The 7,857-nt window shown below is 34.5% G+C and overlaps 1 pseudogene across 1 annotated transcript; it reads left to right on the top strand.

The window, feature by feature from the left end:
- The first annotated feature begins 202 nt into the window (after window positions 1-202).
- On the top strand, window positions 203-7,174 carry LOC147509103 (uncharacterized; annotated as a pseudogene). The gene is made up of 14 exons (XR_015215941.1): window positions 203-244; window positions 2,327-2,384; window positions 2,509-2,606; window positions 2,690-2,790; window positions 2,892-2,970; window positions 3,095-3,156; window positions 3,284-3,323; window positions 3,456-3,553; window positions 3,646-3,732; window positions 5,322-5,389; window positions 5,912-6,027; window positions 6,127-6,275; window positions 6,612-6,652; window positions 6,928-7,174. The product of XR_015215941.1 is annotated as an uncharacterized LOC147509103 (transcript).
- Window positions 7,175-7,857: the final 683 nt, after the last annotated feature.

Below are 7,857 nucleotides of genomic sequence, written 5' to 3'. Positions count from 1 at the left end.
TTATTTACCTGAATTATTTTGTGACGTCTATTAGATATTAACTAACGGTTACTCAAATGTTGCAAGTGTTAGAAAAAAGTAAAAAATTGGGACTAATTAAAAGAAAACAAAAAACCGACGAAATGTTCAGCGGGATTTCACGCTCATTAGGTCAACAACCCTTCAAGTGAAAAAAGAGTAAACAAAAAGAGAAAAATTGGTGATGGTTATTGCTGCTGCCGCCGCTGCTGATGCTATTGTCAATGTAAGTGTTCATCTTCCTCCTCATTTCTTCTTCCATCCATTTCTTCCTCTTCTCCATCTTGCTCAATTCGCGACTAATAAGAATATTTTTTTGCTCGATCTCGTAGGGTTTTTAAAGTTAGCTACTGTGGTGCCAAAAAGGACATACCTTTATTCAATATTTCAGCACGAAATTGTTTGATCTGTGGAAGGAAGCTTGCTTTGAAAATGGTAACTAATAATTAGGGTACTTAGCTTCAATCGATTTTGTTTTCGATGCAGTTATTAGTATAGTTATAAAAAGCACTTGAATTGTTTGATTGCTTGTCTATATGGGGTTGGGTTTTTTGGGAATTGTTAATTTTCAAGTATAAACTCCATTTTAGTATATTGAGTGATCATTTTCTTCAAATTATTGTTACATCTTTTTTGTTTGTGTCTAGTTTTTTATCTGAATGGTACAACACCCTTTTCTTATGTTCATGTGTTTTTCAAGTAACAAGTGAAAACAGGTTAGCTTTGTTGAGGTTCGTGTGATCAAAATGATGTATGACCATGTCTTTATATCATGTTTAGATCCTATTTTTAAGGTTTTAAATATTGAGAAGTTTATACTGGAATGTCTTGTTTTGGTTTTTTAAATAAATCAAAGGCTTATCTTGTGTTTTTAAACATCTCCTTTGTTTTACTCTTTGGTTTGTTCTTGACTGCCTATTTCTTCACATCAAAGAGTACTCTTGTTTTAAGTTCTAATCTACAATTGATTACTAATGCTAAAAAAGATTGCAGAGAGTTACAAAAACAAAAAGGCTATAAAGCCAAGTGTCTGTTTCTTAAATCCCAACTGTCATGTGACACCAGTGGTTACATTGACTATTTTTACCTGTTTTATTGTTTGTGTGGGAATTGGCCTTTTTTGGGTTCTATCCTTGTATTCCTTTGGATTCTTGTGTTGTTTTACATCTTGGGGGATACAACTTCTACTTACTTTTGTACATCACTTGAAAGCTTGTCAAAGGTATTGAAATTGGCTCCTACTATATAGGTGAGTTTACACTTTTGACTGGTCAACCGAATCCACAGTCAAAGGTGTAACAGAATCTTTTGTAGAGCATTGAATTATGGATTTAAGTTTTAAAGAAGAGTGTTCTGGCTTAAATGAAACCTAACCGACTCAGCCAAACTCAACACGTGGAAACGGAGATGACCCAAGTCCTTGAACACCGACTCGACTGATTCGAGAGAAGAAGAGGTGGAGAGAATTAGGAGAGGTTTTGGTAGAGATAAACCTCTCCATGGTGTTTGTTTCTGACACTAGTCTTTTCTTTTTGTTGGTCCTTTTTATTGGGACGTTTTGGAGGAAGGGTTTTAATGTGTAAGTTTTTTGGGTTAAGGGGAGAGAGAGAGAATAGTTAAGGGTAGGAAATGATAATTATCTCAAGTAGAGTAGAGTAAAAGTAATGGAATCTAGTAACTTCTTTTTGTCTTAGCAAAATTCTAGAAAAGCCAGGTCAATGTGGTCCGTTTTGGTTGACCTAATTAGATTCTCTGTGTCAAGTTGTTGAGAGTTTAGATTTGTGTTAATCAAGTCTGAAGTTAGTTAGAGTGCATAAATTTGTTTCAGTAGAATACTAGAATCCCTAGCGTAGAGAGCATCGTCTATGTGTCTTCTAATATCATACAAGAATCATAGTATATATATTCCTTAATAACAATTCAATCATATCCCAAGTCCCAACACACAATAGGGCCCCAGGAGAAATTGAATGTATGTATGCGAACTTATCGCAAATTGAGTGGTGTTCAACTTTTTTACGCGGTAATAATAAGTAAATAATAATCCACTTTGCAGTACCGACACTCTATCTCAAATAAACTCTCGTGTGTCTTTCTGATCAAGTACAACTTTCTTTTATATTAGTTTTTATATTTGTCCTCATAACTGGAAAAAACCAGCTCTGTTCAAATATTCTCGTGATCTCGTTCTTTCAGAGACTTCGTCATATATTATTGTTGCAATAAAATTTCTTGTCTAATTTACATGGTTTTAGATAAACAAGTGAGATAGTGAGATTGGGTTTTGGATAGAATTTGGGTTTTTCAGATAGGGAGCTCTGAAGAGAAAGTTGTTGCTGTGATCATGGTTGGTGGACCAACTAAAGGTGAAATCTTGATTTGATTACGATTGAATTAGTTGAAATTTTAGTGTTTAGATTGGTAGGTTGGATTGGTGGTGTCTATTTTTTTTTTTAGTAGAATTTTGGTTATTGTGTTTGAATTTTGCAGAAATTCGTTTTTGACCGTTGTCGTTGAATATACCTAAGCCATTATTTCCTTTGGTAGGGCAGGCAATGGTTCATCATCCAATTTCAGCTTGTAAAAAGGTATGCTCTTTAATACTTCTATTATGTGTTTGGATAATTTTATTTTATTTCTGTAATTAAGATGAATTTATGGGCTTGTGTAGATCCCTAACTTGGTGCAAATCTATCTCGTTGGGTTTTATGAGGAGCGTGAATTCGCATTATATGTTTCGTCCGTTTCTAATGAGCTTAGAGTCCCAGTAAGGTAATTGTTATGCACTAGTGTGTTTCTAGAACTTTGGTTACGTATACTATCTGAAAGTTCGGGGCATATTGATATGCAATTGCAATGCTGAAATTTTATAGATACTTGAAAGAAGATAAACCACATGGTTCAGCTGGTGGACTTTACAACTTTAGAGATCTGATCATGGAAGATAATCCGGTTTGACTTCTATTTTTCTCCTTACTCATGTTGACTGAGATCTGTTTGTATAATGATTTTTTTCCAGGTTCCGTGATTCCATTTCCAATAAAATAGCTAATATGGTTGTTGTTTAATGTGGCAGTCGCACATCTTTTTGCTGAATTGTGACGTTTGCTGCAGTTTTCCATTGCCAGAAATGCTTGGTAGGTCTATCAAGTCACTGATGTTTAATAGTCTTATTAATAATAAAACCGTAACTGTTTCTACCTTGAATTGTTTTCTTTGTGATCTCATTGTTGCTTGTTGTTTTTGGCTTGCCCTTCATTACCGCTGCCCATAGAAGTTATGGTGGGATGGGAACAATCTTAATGATTTAGCTCGGCTAACTGAAGCATGAACTTTGTTTGAGTAGATTTGATGTCGGCTTAGTTGATTTTTATCATGCGCATTTTTTTCCTCACTTTTCATGTGCAGGTTTCAACCGAATCAGCAAATCCTATCACCAACGAATTATTACATTACAAACGAATTTAGTGGCAGATCCTATCACCAACGAATTATTACATTACACAGAGAAACCAGAGACCTTTGTACGTAATCAGTTTATATTCAACTTCTTTTCAGTGTATAGTCGGCAGCTTGTAAATGAGAACTTGTTTCGACCAATGTCGTTTTCTTGTGATCAACGGTGAGTGATCTTATAAATTGTGGTGTGTACATATTTACACCAGATATTTTTTACCGCCATCTAGGATCTATCTACACAACGGAAAGACAGAGGTTAGCAACTATAGATCCGTCTTAGGATGTCATGTCAATTCAGTTTCATTTTTTTTTAAACGTTTTATATTTCCATTCGATTAGAGCATAGTGCATATTGGATTCAAACTGCCCCGTTGAGGATGAATATTTGTGCGAAGTAAAAAACTTCTATATATAAGAGAAGGGTTTTCTTTTTCTTCACTCCCGTTCGTGTGTGTTTGTGCATGGATGTGCCTGCAGTCTAGACCCATATAACTAGGAAACTCCAACTTCTAGGCATATTTCATGCGATGGATTTCTCTTTAGTTCTACGTACATATTCCTAACTATAATTCTTCTCTAATGAGGTGATACCTTTCACGTACTACCCTACCCTTAAGCACGTCTAGTAGATTGTTATTTGACACTGAAGTTAGTGAATGGGTTGAGCACGTATGGAAAAACAAGGAAGTAATGATCTCTGCCCTTTCTCCTATCCCTAAGAGTTCAATGATCCTCAAATAAAGTCGTGGCTATATAGTTAACTCATGCCACCTTGGACCACGCCCTAGTCAGAAATGAAGCTCACGTTGTCGGCCTCTTGTCCGTCAACCAATGATTTCTCATGTTTAACGATGGGCACACCTTCTCATCTGTTTCCGCAAATAAAACTTGTTTCATGTGCCGAAGGTGGATTCAGCTAGCTTTATTAGTCATTCTAAACTTGTGAGTGTACCAGGGACGTGGGTATTTGCATTCACCTGCTTCTTAAAACAGAAGTGAAAAGAATTAGCATGTGTCAAAATATGTGTGAGCATGAGTGCTAGAAGACAATCACTTCTGAGTTGCATGCAAGCCACCTGGCTAATAGACCCCCTTTTCGTTTGGGTTCCAACTTTCAATTGTACTTTTGGAATGTCAGGACATTAACTGTTTTTTAGTGAGGTTGTATGCAACTCACGTAGTGCGTTTCCTGTTGCATCCTCTGTCGTCATTTATTGTTTTATGCTTTGCGATGAATTTTATTGGCTCGATGTTAAAGTGGTGTTTAGCTAGCTTCATATCTTGAACTTATCCGTTTTTAAAGGTCTTACGCACACACAAAAAATCTTTGGACTATTTCATTCAGTTTTTATCAAAGCATTGAACTTCAATAGATAAATGATCACAAAAGAATGTTTAAAAGTTTGGTTCCTATGATTTGTACCATCCGAAGATTTGGCTAATCTGAGTACGTAATTTATAATAAATTTAATAGCTCGTTCTAGTACCAACTTTTGGGTCAAATACTGAAAATGGCCTTCTCTAATACCATCATAAACTTTGGAGTTCCTAAAGCCTGCAATCTCTCAAGTTACATTCATAAACATAAATCGAAATCGATGACTTGTGCATTTGAAAATTGAATCTAGCATTTGGTTGTTACCCTTGTGAAAACAATTCTACTATATATTTTTTACTCATCTGGTTTCAAAACATCTATTCTAGACTTTGTGATAATATGATGAAAATTTTGATTTGTTTATTTTCTCAGACAAAAGATAATGTGTCGGTAGATATATAATGTTATTATTGCTGATTTCTTATATTACTATTGTTGATTTTCTTTTCATTTTTTCATTTTGCAGCTAATCTGCGATGTGTATCCAGCTTTGAAGCTCTCCTCAGTCAGCCACAAAGTATGATATTTAGCTTTGTAATAAGTTTCTTAAATTTGGGTTATTTTGTCTTCAAAACATCATGGATTACTCAACGTGATATCAAAAGATATGTTGAATTTACTTTATTAAATGCATTGTCTTGTTATTTCTGGAAGTTGAAATTGTCTGGATATGAAATTTCTCAACTGGTTGTCTACATATTAGTGTTCAAAAACAACATAGAATGTGAACATGTTATATATCTAATGATGTTATTTGATACATAATCTTAACAACATGTGTTGTCATTGTAATTTTTATGATATGAATACACAATCTAGGACTTGCGATTGAACACACTTCGTTTAATTCTTTTGGTAACCTAAATGATGCAATAAGGCAAAGTCAGAATCGGTTAAACTCTTGCGATGCAGAGTTTACTTCTTTCTTTTTAATGCAGTTGACAGATGTGATTATTATTTACTCATGGAGACATTATTATTGCCATGTCTCCATTGGCTTGCGAAAGAAGCTTTACTTTCTTTGACTTCTATCGGTATGTTTTCTCGCTTCAACAGGATACTTCCTTCGACTTTGTAAGATTGGATCAAGATATTTTATCACCTCTTGCCGAAGAAAAAACAGGCGTATACATACAAAACACTAGATTTCTAAGGACAGATCAAAACTTCGGGTAATAAATTTCAGCCAATTCTCCATTTTCTTCTTTTTCCTCTTTGGCATTAATAAGGAGACTCTGATGACTTATCCAAACTTTACAACTGAATGTGTTGAATGTCTTTGAAATGTTCCGGACTCTATCTTGCACAGTTCCGGTTAACTTCTCCTCATCTTCTAGTGGCTGGCGATGGTTCAAAGAGTGCTACCATTGTTGGGGATGTGTATGTTCATCCATCAGCAAAAGTACATCCGTCTGCAAAGGTAAATGAATTTTTTTTCAGACCAAATACAATTTTCCCCTATTGTAGCAATGCATAAAAAGTCCATTGAATATGACGATTTTAGACCAAAAACACAAGGTGTTTGTCACAGCCTCAGTGAACTGAGCCATAGGAATTTACACTGACTATCCCCTGAAATAACAGAGGTATAATGAGGAAGACCTATATTTTACCATATTTATAAGTCAGCATAACTTTTTGGTGCTTGTTAAGGCCAGTTTATATCATATGATTGAATCCTTTAGCCTAATTTATGATGTAGCATGAAACTCTCATCTTTTGCATATAACGAAATCATTATTTTTTGTTATCCCAGAGTTCAAGATGGTCGAGGCATGTGAACAAGCGTACTTTAAGGTATATCAGATTGGCAGATTTTTTTTCCTGATGAAGAAGCATTTAACTGAAATAATAAGCCCGCCGGCGATCATCTTAATGTTCCTGATGAAGAAGCATTTAATACATGCGTTGTCGGCCAAAAACAAGGGGGTTGGACTACCTTCCCCTTTGTCACAGGTCTTCATCCCATTCCATTCATTTTTTGCATGATGGTTTTATAAGTATCTTCATGTTTGTATATAAAGTAGTATAATCATGACTTTGTGCTTATTTTATATTGGTGGTGGTTGCAGTTACTTTAATGGGCTTAACTATTGCTGCTTCTGGGTGGAATACAAACTTGATTGTATATCTAATAGAATGTTTCAACATCAAGAATATCGAAGCAGCACAGATATCCAACGTTGTCAATAGTTCCTCCAATTTTTTTCCTATAGTTGGAGCTATCATCGCTGATTCATTCTTGGGCAATTTCTTTGTTGTATCGATCAGCTTCATCGTTTATGTCCTTTGCTGGTATTAGACTGACTAAAAATTACTTACATGTATGGGTTTAATTTAATTTGCATGTACTTATCTAATGACATTTATTTTGGCTTATATGTTTTCAGGGTCTTGTTCTATTAACACTAACTGCAAGCCTCCAATCATTACAGGTGGCCCATATATAAAAGGGCCAGAGAAAACATTTTTTTTTTTATAAAATGAAAATTTGCTAGTAACGGATATAGAACCGTTAGCAACAATTTTTTTTTTATACAATGAAAATTTGTTAGTAATGGATACAGAACCGTTAGCAACAGAAAATCGAAGTGACCTTTATATCCGTTACTGATAGATGATAAACAAATTTGATAATTGTTATTAATAAATTATAACGGTTACGTATCCGTTACTGAAATTAATTTCAGTGGCACTTTATAAACGTTAGTAAATTTTGTAACGGATAATAAGTGTTACAAATATCCATTACTAATATTGGTCGCGCTTTTGTGTCAATGCAAGATAAACATTACTAATATTTTTTGTAACGGATGTATATCCGTTACAAATAGGCTGTTATAGTGTAATGCATACAATAGTTTTTGTATCTTTTTATGAATGACATGCATCAAACATTTGTTTGTATATAGTAGTGAGTTTTCGAGACCAAGGTTAGAACAATTAAGTTTTATATCCTGTGAGAATCTAGCCAAAAGTCTCATCTGAATGATTATTGAGTG

Source organism: Coptis chinensis, chromosome 3 (genome assembly GCF_015680905.1).
Source record: "Coptis chinensis isolate HL-2020 chromosome 3, ASM1568090v1, whole genome shotgun sequence".
Lineage (NCBI taxonomy): Eukaryota > Viridiplantae > Streptophyta > Magnoliopsida > Ranunculales > Ranunculaceae > Coptis > Coptis chinensis.
This window is presented reverse-complemented; position numbering and strand designations above follow the sequence as displayed.